Source organism: Mus musculus, chromosome 15 (genome assembly GCF_000001635.26).
Source record: "Mus musculus strain C57BL/6J chromosome 15, GRCm38.p6 C57BL/6J".
Taxonomy (NCBI): Eukaryota; Metazoa; Chordata; class Mammalia; order Rodentia; family Muridae; genus Mus; species Mus musculus.
Genome location: NC_000081.6, coordinates 81,835,916 through 81,847,937, shown reverse-complemented (window position 1 = coordinate 81,847,937; position 12,022 = coordinate 81,835,916). Strand labels below are relative to the sequence as shown.

The 12,022-nt window shown below is 49.8% G+C and overlaps 1 pseudogene; it reads left to right on the top strand.

The window, feature by feature from the left end:
• The first annotated feature begins 4,175 nt into the window (after positions 1–4,175).
• Gm8444 lies at positions 4,176–4,638 on the top strand (annotated as a pseudogene).
• The last annotated feature ends 7,384 nt before the right edge of the window (positions 4,639–12,022 follow it).

Sequence of the window (12,022 nt, the reverse complement as noted above, 5' to 3'; positions counted from 1 at the left end):
CTCTGTGTGCTTTGTCTTTAGTTCGGGCCCATTAAGACCAGACTCTATTCATCAGTCTAATGCTTGGGTTCTCAGCCAGTGCCACCCAGAGGTGAGATGGCTTTCAGAAGTAAGCCAGGGGCTCAAAAGCAGCCACCTCCCATTACTTGATTTCCTTGAGGTCTCTGCCATCTCTTTGTCCCAGGGCCCCGAGGACACGTTTTTTTCTTCCCTTACCTGGTACACATTGCTGCTGTCTAAGCCCCGGAACTGGATTGGGCAGGGTGTTTGAAAAGGGTTATCACTGATTTATTTCATCCTCAGGGCAGCCCATGAGAAAGACATTATATCCATTTTAAAGCTTAGAAGTGGCTTCCAAGTTAGGTTCCTTCTCTAAATTTACAAAATTAATAAGTAGCCAGCTGAGGTGGTGAGTCCTATCTGACTTTCTTATTTGGTCCATCAATAGAGGGTAGTGGCAGGCCCTTATGAATCGCCTGCCTTCACAGGTGTGGCATCTCAAGATAATTGATCGAACTGAGTACCAGGGAAGAAAATCTGGGGCAAGGTGGGCAAGCCCTCACCACCCAAACCTGAGCTATAGCTAGAAACCTCAAACCAACCAGGCGGTGGTGGTGCACACCTTTAGCCCAGCACTTGGGAGTCAAAGGCATACAGATCTCTGAGTTTGAGGCCACACTAGTCAACAGAGCAAGTTCCAGACAGCTGGGGCTACACACAGAAATCCTGACTCAGGGAAAAAAAAAAAAATGTCCAACCGAACATCCACTAAGACAAGGTCCTAGCCACACTGAGGTCAACCCGTTTTCCTTCCACAGAGCCTGTGGAACAAAGGGAGAGCTTGGTCTACACAGGGCCAATTGCAGAGGTCCTGACAGAAGGCCAGCCTGCCCCACGCCTCAGGTCCAGGTTGCCTGTCAGCAGGGCTGTTTATGGAAACACGGGTCCTGACTCAGCAGGATCACCCTGCTCCACTCCATGTCCCGTACTTGGACACGAAGGGTCTGGGCGATGCGCAGCCCAGGGTCTGAGGCTTCTGGAACAGCGAGCCCTTCCAGTTCAAGGGTGGGACACTACAGATTGGAACAGTCTGCCCCAGCCGGTTCCCCCACAGCACCCTCATTGCATTCAGACCTCCACTTAGTCCCAAACAGCTCAGTGGCTCTGAAGAGTCCTAGGGAGGAGACCTAGAGGCTCAAGGGGCTGCTTGAGCTAGAAAGAATACGTGGTGGAAGCCAGAGAAGTGACTCAATGGTTAAGGTCACTTGCCACTAAGCATATTGAGGAGGAAGAGGAGGAGGAGGAGGAGGAGGAGGAGGACTCGAAATTCTGTCTTAAAAATAAATAAATGAATAAATAAATGAATAAATAAATAAATGTATGTTTTGGTTGGCTGAGAAAGAGTTCTTCCTCCCCAAAGGCTTTCCCCACTTGTGCATGAGATTCTGTCCTGGGACTACAGGTAGCAGATCAATTTCAAGACAGCCCCCAGGTTTCCTGGAAGTACCAAAAGACTACATGTTTGCTACTGAAGAGAAACACAAGGTTCTCTCTCCCTCTCTCCAGGGGAGCCTGTCAGGAAGAGTAGACCCCCTTCAACACGGGTTCCAGTCCCATCCTGACATGCTACAGCTTTGAGGCCTTGAGCACACGGCTCCCCCCTGTTTCCACGCCTCATCCTCTCCTCTCTAAGGCGGGGTGAATTGCATCTCCTTATGAAAAGGCAATAATGGGTGGACGAGGCTGATCACACTGGCCGGTCTGGATTAAACCAGGCAAGTATCATTTTCATCACCGCTTTATTGTCCATCCTAGATGCTCTGGCTAGCCCAGCCCAGTTCTACCTCCCCTGCATCAGCAAACAGGCCGAAACCCAAGCTGGGGTGGAAAAGGAAGCCTTGAGCTGCACCTGCCCTGCCCTTTGCCTAGTTAGCCGAGGCTGCTTGTCTCAGCAAGAGGATGTGGAGCTCTGCCCTTCTCCTGGGGCCCAGCCCCTTGCCTCGGGATAGGAGGAGCCTTTGACATGTGTCCCTGCAGCCTCCCGGGAGTTCCTCCCTGGAGAGGCAGATAGAGAAATAGGGGTGAGTCACTGAACCCTGTTCCCTTGTCATTGTCTGCCTGAGTCAGTGTCCTTAGGCCACAGGGATGACACTCTGTGGCCTTTTCCCTGTGAGCCAACACACACACCCCTCCTCCCTGCCCTGGGCCTGATCAGTCTGGCCAGGTCTTGCCTGGGTGCAGCCAGAAAAGTCTCTAAGCCCCCTGGGCAACATGACTTTGAATTTAGGGAGTTTCACTGCCAGGGGAAAAAAAAAAAGAAAACGAAAGAAAGAAAAAAAAGAAAAAAGTAGGTTCTAGGTCCTCAAAGCTGCCAATTTACTGTGTGACCTTGAAACTCTCTTGATGTCCATCTCATTTGTACAATAAGCAATGGTAGGGTCAGGTCCCTCTCCAGCTAGGCCATCTGAGCCGTTTCTGGCCAATGCTTCTCCCTGCTCTAGTGAGTCCCCTGTGCTGTGACATCATCCCTGCCTAGAAAGGGTGAAATGATGGGCTAGTTCCTAGGCAGGACCCCAGAACAGCTGAGACACCATCTACACACAATGACCTATCCTAACTACTCCTGGGCTGCAACAGAACTAGGGAAGGCTGACCAGGAGAAGGAGCCTGGCTACAGCCTGGACCTCTGGGCTCTTCTAGCTCTACCCTGACCTAATCCACTCTACTTCACACTGGAGCACTCAGCTTGGAGTCAGGAATGCTTCAGTGGTACAGCGCTTGCCTAATGAAGCATGCGATACCACCGTCAAAAACAAAAATAAAACCTGGTGGCAATAGTGCATGCCTTTGATCCCATTAACCAGGAGTGGGGGGTATGGGTAGGAGGGGGTGAATCTCTGTGAGTTCAAGGCCAGCCTGGTCTACAGAGTGAGTTCCAGGACAGCCAGGGCTACACAGGGAAACTTGGTCTCAAAAAAAAAAAAAAAAAAAAAAAAACAAGCTGCCCTCGTTAGTTCTGACACTTTTTTAGACATGAGAAAAATACCAGACGCATAGAAGACATGATTTTTGTTTTGTTTCTCTGTGTAGCTCTGGCTGTCCTGGAACTCACTTTGTAGACCAGGCTGGCCTCAAACTCAGAAATCCGACTGCCTCTGCCTCCCTAGTGCTGGGATTAAAGGCGTGCGCCACCATGCCCAGCCAGAAGACACGATTCTTGTCTCTTGATGTGAGGTTCTCTGGACTACAAACAAACAAACAAAACCCATGGGGCTGGAGATGAAGGTCACCTGGTAAAGTCCTTGCCTAGCATCCGTGAAGGCCTGGGTTTGGTCTCTAGCATTATATAAACTGGGGAGCTGGCGCAGGCCTCTAATCCCAGTGCTTGGGAGGTGGAGTTCAAGGCCATCCTTGACTATACAGGGAGTTTGAAGCCAACCTAGTTTACATGAGACAGGGAACCGGAAGGTGTTGGGCAGGCTCTGGAAAACCAGAATGTTCACCAGGCAGTAACTTGTGCTACCAAAGCTGTGTAAAAACTGTTTTCTTTTCAAGTTACATGGTAAGACTGGCCGCTAGAGATAATTACAGAAGAGGCTGGATGGCCCAATGGTTAAGAGCACTAGGTGCTGTCCCGGAGGAACTAGGTTCAATTCCTAGTGGCACAGTTCCAGGAGACTGGACACCAGTCAAGCACATGGTATACATGTTTAAATGCAGGCAAAACATTCATACACATTAAAAAAAAAAAAGATAATTACAGCGGCTGAAGATGATGGCTCAGCAGTTAAGATGGCTCAGTTGCCAGTATCTATGTTAGCTCAGGTCACAACTGCTTGTAACTCCAGCTCCAGCGGAATCTAATGCCTCTGGACTCTGAGAGCACTGTACTCATCTGTACACACAGGCCCTATACACACACACATAATTAAAGTCGAAACAAGCTGAGAATGGAGCATACCTTTAATCTCAGTGATGGGGAGACAAAGGTCTGCCTTTGAGATTAAAGGTAGGGGGATCTCTGTTAGTTTAAGGCCAGCCTGGTTTACATAGCAAGTTCCAAGACAGCTCTTACTAACATAATAAGAATAATATAATAATACTAAATATATAATAATAAGCTAAAAATAAATATTTTGGGTTTTTTTTTGTTCTGTTTTGTTTTGACATTAAAAAGCAAAACAACTCTCGAACCAGGCTGCTTCAGCCATGAACAACGCCGAAATGGCCAAGATTAAGGCTCTGGACTGCGCGGCAAGAAGAAGGAGGAGCTGTTGAAACAACTGGGCGATCTGAAGGTGGAATTGTCCCAGCTTCGGGTCGCCAAAGTGACAGGCGGCGCCACATCCAAGCTCTCCAAGATACGAGTGGTTCGCAAATCTATCGCCCAAGTCCTCACTGTTATTAGCCAAACTCAAAAAGAAAACCTCAGGAAATTCTTCAAGGGCAAGAAATGCAAGCCCCTAGACCTGCAACCCAAGAAGACTAGAGCCATGTGCCGCCGGCTCACCAAGCACGAGGAGAAGCTGAAGACCAAGAAGCAGCAGCGGAAGGAGCAGCTGTATCCTCTTCGAAAGTATGCAGGCAAGGCCTGAGATGACAACAACAATAAAGTGCAAGACTGACTGGCAAAAAAAAAAAAAAGCAAAACAAAAGGTTGTGCTGGCTGTCCTGAAACTCACTCTGTAGACCAGGCTGGCATCAAATTCGGAGATCTGCCTGCCTCTGCCTCCCAAGTTCTGGGTTTAAAGGCGTGCGTCACTACCACCCAGAGAATATTTTTTTAAAATATCTTTTTATTTATTGTATGTATATGCATACACTGCAGCTGTCTTCAGACACACCAGAAGAGGGCATCGGATCCCATTACAGTTCTACAAGATGAAGAAAAGACCCCTAGAAGTTGAGAGAAGATGTCTCAAAGGGTAGAAGGCAGAAATAAACGTCATACACTCAGGGCAGGAAGGCCAGAAGCACAAGATGACTTTGGAGAGATCCTTAGGGCCTCACCATCAGCCTTTGACCCAGATGGGGAGTTGGGGGTCTTCTCTCTTTTTTGGGGGGTAGGGGTCTTCTGTTGTCTCCCAGGTTGCCTCTTTTTATAACCAAACTTTTCTTCCATGTATTTAACTAACAAACCCCTCCTTCCCCAACCCCTCCTTTATGCTAGCTAGGTCCTGAGCTTTCTGAGGAAAAGCCCCAGGCCCTGTGATGGGACATTCTAGTGGAGGGGGAAGATGGGAATAGAGCCCCATCATCTTGCCCTTAACACTCAACACTCTGATCAGATCCATAGCAGAAGAACGTGTAAGGGGCAATGAGTACCTCGAGAAGGCACCCAACCAGCCCTGGAAGGCTTTACAGACTCCGGAAGGGTGGGTAAAAGTAGGGGAGGAACCAGAGCTCGCACATGCGCCAAGTGCCACAGTGGGCATCTGTTGAGATCCTTTGGGTTTGGTTTTGAGGGAACCCAGCGGGGTTGGTGGTGAAGCCAGAGGAGGAACAAGAGTCAAGGTTAGAGGAATGGGAGGGAGGCAAAGTCAAGAGCAGAGCAGTGTAGCACCAAAGCCACCAGGGACAGCGAGAGTGCAGAACTGTAGAACCTCAAACCATGAAACTCTAAATATTTTTTTAATATTGTTTATTTTTATTTATTTTATTTTTTATTTTTTGGTTTTTCGAGACAGGGTTTCTCTGTATAGCCCTGGCTGTCCTGGAACTCACTTTGTAGACCAGGCTGGCCTCAAACGCAGAAAGCCATCTGCCTCTGCCTCCCGAGTGCTGGGATCAAAGGTGTGCGCCACCACGCCCGGCTCTATTTTTATTTCTGTGAGTAGAAATGTAGCTATCTTTGGACACACACCAAAAGAGGGCATCAGATCCTATTACAGATGGTTGTGAGCCTCCATGTGACTGCTGGGAATTGAACTCAGGACCTCTGGAAGAATAGTCAGTGCTCTTAACCGCTGAGCCATTTATTTCTCCAGTTCAACTATGAAACCCTTAAAAAGAAAACACAGGTCATGGTGCTTGCCACAAAAATGACAATTTTATACCCCCGAGACCCACGTGGTAGAAGAAAATAGCCCAGCAAGTTGCTCTTTGATCCCACAAGTGTGCTGTGGTACATGTGTCTCCTGCCATACCCTGCACAGTATAAATCAACAGATGTAATTTAAAAAATTAAGAAAACAGGAAAGTCAGGTATGTCAGCCCACATCCCATGGTGCCAGCTCACCTCCTGCAGCGCTCAGGAAGCAGAAGCAGGGATTTAAGAAGTTAACAACTAGCCTGGCCTACACGGCCATTTCCAGGCCAGCCAGGGCTACTCACCGAGACCATGTCTCAAGTAAACAAAACACAGAGGGAACCTTTGTGACCATCATGTGTCCTGCAGGTGACCTGATTGTTTCGTGTCTATGCACTTCCCATAAGAAGAAGTAGTTACGGCACGCTTGGTAACACACCTTTAATCCCAGCACTCCAAAGGCAGGGGCAAGCAATCTCTGTGAGTTCAAGGCCAGCCTGGTCTGCACAGTGAATTCCAGGACAGCCAGGGCTACATAGTGCGACCTTGTCTTGGGAAACAAACAAACAAACAAAAGGAACCCCAAACTGGAAATATCTTAATATCTTTGAGTGGTTAGACATGGTGTGTTGTACCACCATGCTATTATTATTGCTCAGTGATAAAAAATGTCGGATCACTGATGACATGGGACAACGTGGATGAATACACACACACACACACACACACACACACACACATACACACACACACATTGTCACCCAGACTAAAAAGGGAAAAACACATACATAACTCTCTAATTCCATTTAGAGAAAAATTACAGAAAATGTCCACTAATCTAAAAACAGCAGAGTAGAGGTAACTGGGGAGGAGGGAAGAAGACGAGCAGGGATGAGGGGTGGGGAAATGTTGGAGGGCAACCCACAGATATATTATTTTGGTTGTGGGTGGGATGGATTCAAGGGCATATGTCAAGATTTGTTCAATCCAAGCCAGGCATGGTGGTGCACCCCTGCAAGCCCAGCATTTTGGAGGTGGTAGTAAGAGGATCAGCGGCTGTTCAAGTCCCCTCACCCCAAGATACAGACTGAGTTTGAGGCCAGCCTGGATTACGTGAGATGGTATCTCAAAAAAAAATCAATAATGAAGTTACAAATTTAATCATCTGAAGTGGGAAACTCACCTTCTTTTTATTTTTTTAAAGCTTTATTTATTTATTTTATGTATATGAGTACACTATAGCTGTACAGATGGTTGTGAGACCTCATGTGGTTGCTGGGAATTGAATTTAGAACCTCTGCTCGATCCGGGCAAGCCCCGCTCGCTCCAGTCAACCCCGCTTGCTCCGGCCCAAAAATTTATTTATTATTATACACAAGTACACTTCAGACACACCAGAAGAGGGTGTCAGGTCTCATTATGGATGTTTGTGAGCCACCATGTGGTTGCTGATATTTGAACTCAGGACCTTTGGGAAAGCAGTCAGTGCTCTTACCTGCTAAGCCATCTTGCCAGCCCGAAGTTACAAATTTAAGTATGTGTGACAATTGTCCTGAGGGTGGTGCCCCTCAGCCCCTATAGTCCTTGACACTGTCAGATCAATTTATGGCTCTGTGGCACTGCATAAAGTTGGCTTCTCTGCATGTTAACTTTCTTATCTTTCAGTAGTGAGACAAGACCATGCCGAGCTCACGAGGCACAGGGCGCCCCCACACAGTTGGGTTTCTGTGTAAGAGGGCCTTTCACCTTGGGTCGGCTGGCTGGCATATTGATACATGCAAAGAAAAAAATGTGTAAGTGAGAAAACAGGCGTCCCAGCGTCCAGCTAACTTGTCCCAAGAGGCTCCTGGGAGCTTGGCCCATGGGACTTGTCAGAGGTTGGCCTCCGGGCAAAGGGCATGAGCAGCGTACCCCTCTTAGGAAAGGCTGGAAGCAAGGTAAGCAGAGAGCTAGCTGAACCTCAGTCGTTGGGAGGGCAGCTCCAGCCTTCTGTTGTGTCATGGCTGGGGATGAGGCCAGGTTGGCCTAAGGCCCAGAGAGGCGGGCCAGTTTAGCACCATGGGTCTCAGAGGTAGGAAGCATGCTGGGACCTCTCTCTGGACACAATGTCCTAGACTGCTTCACAGCTTGGCTGACTGACAGGGAACAGTGGCTGGCAGAGGGTGTGGGCAGCTGGCCGACTGGGTGGGGGGCAGCCAGTCTGAGCAAAGGGCTTGTTCTAACAACCTGTCCTGCCACCTTGGCCAAGGAGAGGGCCAGCTCTTTGGAGGAAGGAATCTGACATCCCCTGGGGACCTTGGCAATCCCTCTCTACCTCCTACCTGTTTCCCTGGATCACGGACTGCTATCATTTGAGCAAAATTCTCATGAGAACAGAACCCCAAAATGCTGGCCCGGATTCCTTACCTCACGTCCTTACTAGCTGTGTGGGTTAAGTTACAACCTCTCTGACTCCTCTCCTCCATTTTTGTTTTGTTTTGAAATTCTGAGACAGGGTCTCACTATGCAGCCTTGACTGGCCTCGAAGTTACAGCCATCTGCGGGCCTCTGCCTCCTGAGTGCCAGGATTTAAGGTGCGCACCACCCACCCACCCACCCGCATTTCAGTTCTTTAGCTGAAAAATGGCATCTGCTTCTTCGGGTGTGAGTGTGGAAGGCAGTGAAATGGTGACCCCGACAAAAAGCACTGTGGAGTAAGTTTCACTATGGTGACCGCCCGCATTCATAAGCAGCAAGGCTCGTGTGTGCCAGGAACTTTAACGGGCACCGTTGAAAACGCCAGAGTTGCCCCGCCACCTTCATTTCCTACATGAGGGACGCACCGCAGACGGGTAGAGGCTCTCCACCAGCTTCCCTTGTTGGCCAAAGTGTAAAGGTCAGCTGAGTGAGCCCTAGAGGGCTCTCAAAGGCTGGGACTGAATCAGAGAAGGGCTAAGGGGCTCTTTGGGACCCAGTAGCTGACCCCAGATGCCGGGGCTCATTTAAGGTATTGTTGGCAGAGTCTCAGGAACGTGAGCCAAGTACTTAGGAAAGCTGGACTTCTTGGGGGCGGTGGGGGGGAGGGTTGGAGGGGGGGTTAGGTGGTGGTTACAGGCATTCCTTCATGACTCAGCAAACATTTACTGAGGGCAATAGTGGGTGATAGGGTCACATGTGGGTCTGTGGCAGTGCCACTCACAAAGTGTGCAGCTTGACAAGAGGGTGGCTACCAGTTTCCCAGTCTGTGTGTGTGTATGTGTGTGTGTGTGTTTTCAAAACAGGGTTTCTCTTTGTAGCCTTAGCTGTCCTGTTGTCCTGGAACTCACTCTATAGACCAGGCTGACCTTGAACTCAGAAATCCACTTACCTCTGCCTCCTGAGTGCTAGAATTAAAGACATGTGCCACCACCGCCCCACTTTATTTAAAGATTTATTTATTTTATGAATGTGAGCATACTGTTGCTGTCTTCTTCTGTTTTGTTTTTGTTTTTTGTTTTGGTTTTTCGAGACATGGTTTCTCTGTATAGCCCTGGCTGGAACTCACTCTGTAGACCAGGCTGGCCTCAAACTCAGAAATCTACCTGCTTCTGCCTCCCAAGGGCTGGGATCAAAGGTGTGCGCCACCACTGCCCGGCTGTTGCTGTCTTCAAAAACACAAGAAGAGGGCATCAGATTTCATTACAGATGGTTGTGAGCCACCATGTGCTTGCTGGAAACTGAACTCAGGACCCCTGCTCCATCTCACCAGTCTCTCTCTCTCTCTCTCTCTCTCTCTCTCTCTCTCTCTCTCTCTCTCTCTCTCTCTCTTTCTTCTTAAGATCTTACTATATTGCCCAGCTTGGTTCTCCTTCTCTCTTTCCCTCCCCAGTACTCGAGATTGAGTGTAGGACCTCACCCATGTTAGGGCAAGGCTCTACCACTGTCAGGTTCCTCTGGAGCTGAAGTTACATGCAGTTGTGAGCTGAGCTGTCTGATACTGGTTCTGGGAATGGAACTTAGGTTGTTTGTAAAAGTATTAAGCACTTGTAACTGTTGAGGCACCTCTCCAGCTCCCCGGACAGACCTTTATATTTTCTTCTCCAATGCAGAGGCTGGCTGCAACCCAGAAATGCTAAGAAAACCACAAGCCAGGATGCCACATATTCATCCCTTGGTTTCCTCAACTATGAAAGGATACTGCTGTTCCCTCCCCTTTGTTGTTTGTAGGTAAGATGAGCATAAAGCTCTGGCTCACATTCCAGGCCACTAAGTAGAACAGGGACAATGGTTCTCACCCTGCTGGTAAACCAAGCTAGGGAGAGGGGAGAAGTGACAGTCTCCACTTTGCTGCCAGCATCAGGGAAGGTCCAGATGTCTCCCCATCCTAGAATATTTACTCTTATTGGTGCTCAAAATGGGGGAGGGGTTGGAGAAGTAGGGAGTGGACCTATCTGGGACTGCTTCAATTCTGAGGCCAGTCTGAGCTACATAGTGAGTCCCATACCGGTCTTTAATCCTAGCACTTGAGAGGCTGAGGCAGGTGAATCTTTGTGACTTCCAGATAGGCCTGCCAGGGCTACACAGAACAAAACACAAAACCAACCCCCAAATCCTTCAGGCAAACACCTCGCCACAGACAGTGGTCTCCCTGAGGTGGGGACGTGGTTGAGGGGCTACAGTGACTGTTAGATATTTCTGGGAGTCCTCATGCCACCAGACACGGGCTCCAGCTCCACCTGTGACCTTCCTGAGCCAAGAGGCAAGCAGGACCACAGGCTGCCAGAGCAGGGACTAAGGTCCACAAGGAGTTGACTGCCCCAGGGATTCCGGGTTGGGCACTTTCCCTTCTGTATACCAGGTTCGTTGTGAGGGTATCAGAGGACACTAAGTTTCCCAGTCACCTGGCTATTTAACCAGATGACAAGGCTTTTTTTTTTTTCTTTCTTTCTTTCTTTCTAAGCTAGAAGAAAAGGCCATTTTGTAGGTAGGCATACTGAGACTAAGAAGCACAGGTGCCCCAAGTCATGAGAAGAAGCAAGGCACAGCCACCTTGAGCTTCTCTGACACGGTGGAGTGGTTGTAAAAGAAAGTTCCTAAGCAGGGTACCTCCAATTAGAGAAGCCAAGGCCCCAAGTTGGGGTAGGGGGGGTTTCACCCACCTCTGTGGACCTGGCCAACCACGCCCATTGGCGCGGGGTGTGCTTCACTTCCCTGGGGGCTGTCAGAGAAAGCAGGAGGCTCCCAGCGCTACTCCCCCGCCCCGCAGAGCGCACAGGAGGAAGAAGGAAAGGAGGGTTATGTAAGGCGAGTCGAGGGCCGGGCAGGCGGGGACGTCCTCCTATGAATAGCCTGCTGTTCCCTGCGCGTGACTACACAGCCCCCTCGGCGCCCGCCGTGCTGGCCTCCGTGTCCAGGGCCTGAAGAGGGAGGAGCATGAGTAGGGATTTAGGGAGGGAGGAGGGTAGCTGGGATGCTAGGACAGAGGAGTGGAGTCGGTGTTTCAGGAGTACCTGCGCATGAGGTCCTCGGCCTCAGCTCCACGCCCCACCCCCACTCCCTGCCAGGCCACAGTTCGATTCCTGCGGCCTCCTTGCGATGAGGATGAGATCCGCCTTGAGGATATTTATCTGGGCCCTGCAGCCTAGAGCCGGTTCTGCGGGTGCCAGGGCTGGCACAGACCCTCACTCCTGGAAAAGAAGGAAGTGGGGGTGGGGGTGGGGTGGGGCAAGACCGTGGCGGATTACAGACTGCATTTTCTCTCTTGATCAGGGCATCGTCCTCTACTTCTGTGCTGCCCCAGGGAGGCGCCCCTAAAGCAGGGTTGCAGTCACTGCAAGGCTGCTCAACACTGCTGGATCCAGGTTTCCACAACAGTCACCCCCCACCCCACCCCGAAACCTCAGCGCGCGCACTTATACACGGGTCACCTTAGCAAAAGCTGAGGTTCTGGGTTCTCAGAGTTTGGTTTGATTTTGCTTTGTTTTCTAACAGTCAGTCGTTAGACATCCCAGGCTGGCCACTGAACCCACGAGAGTC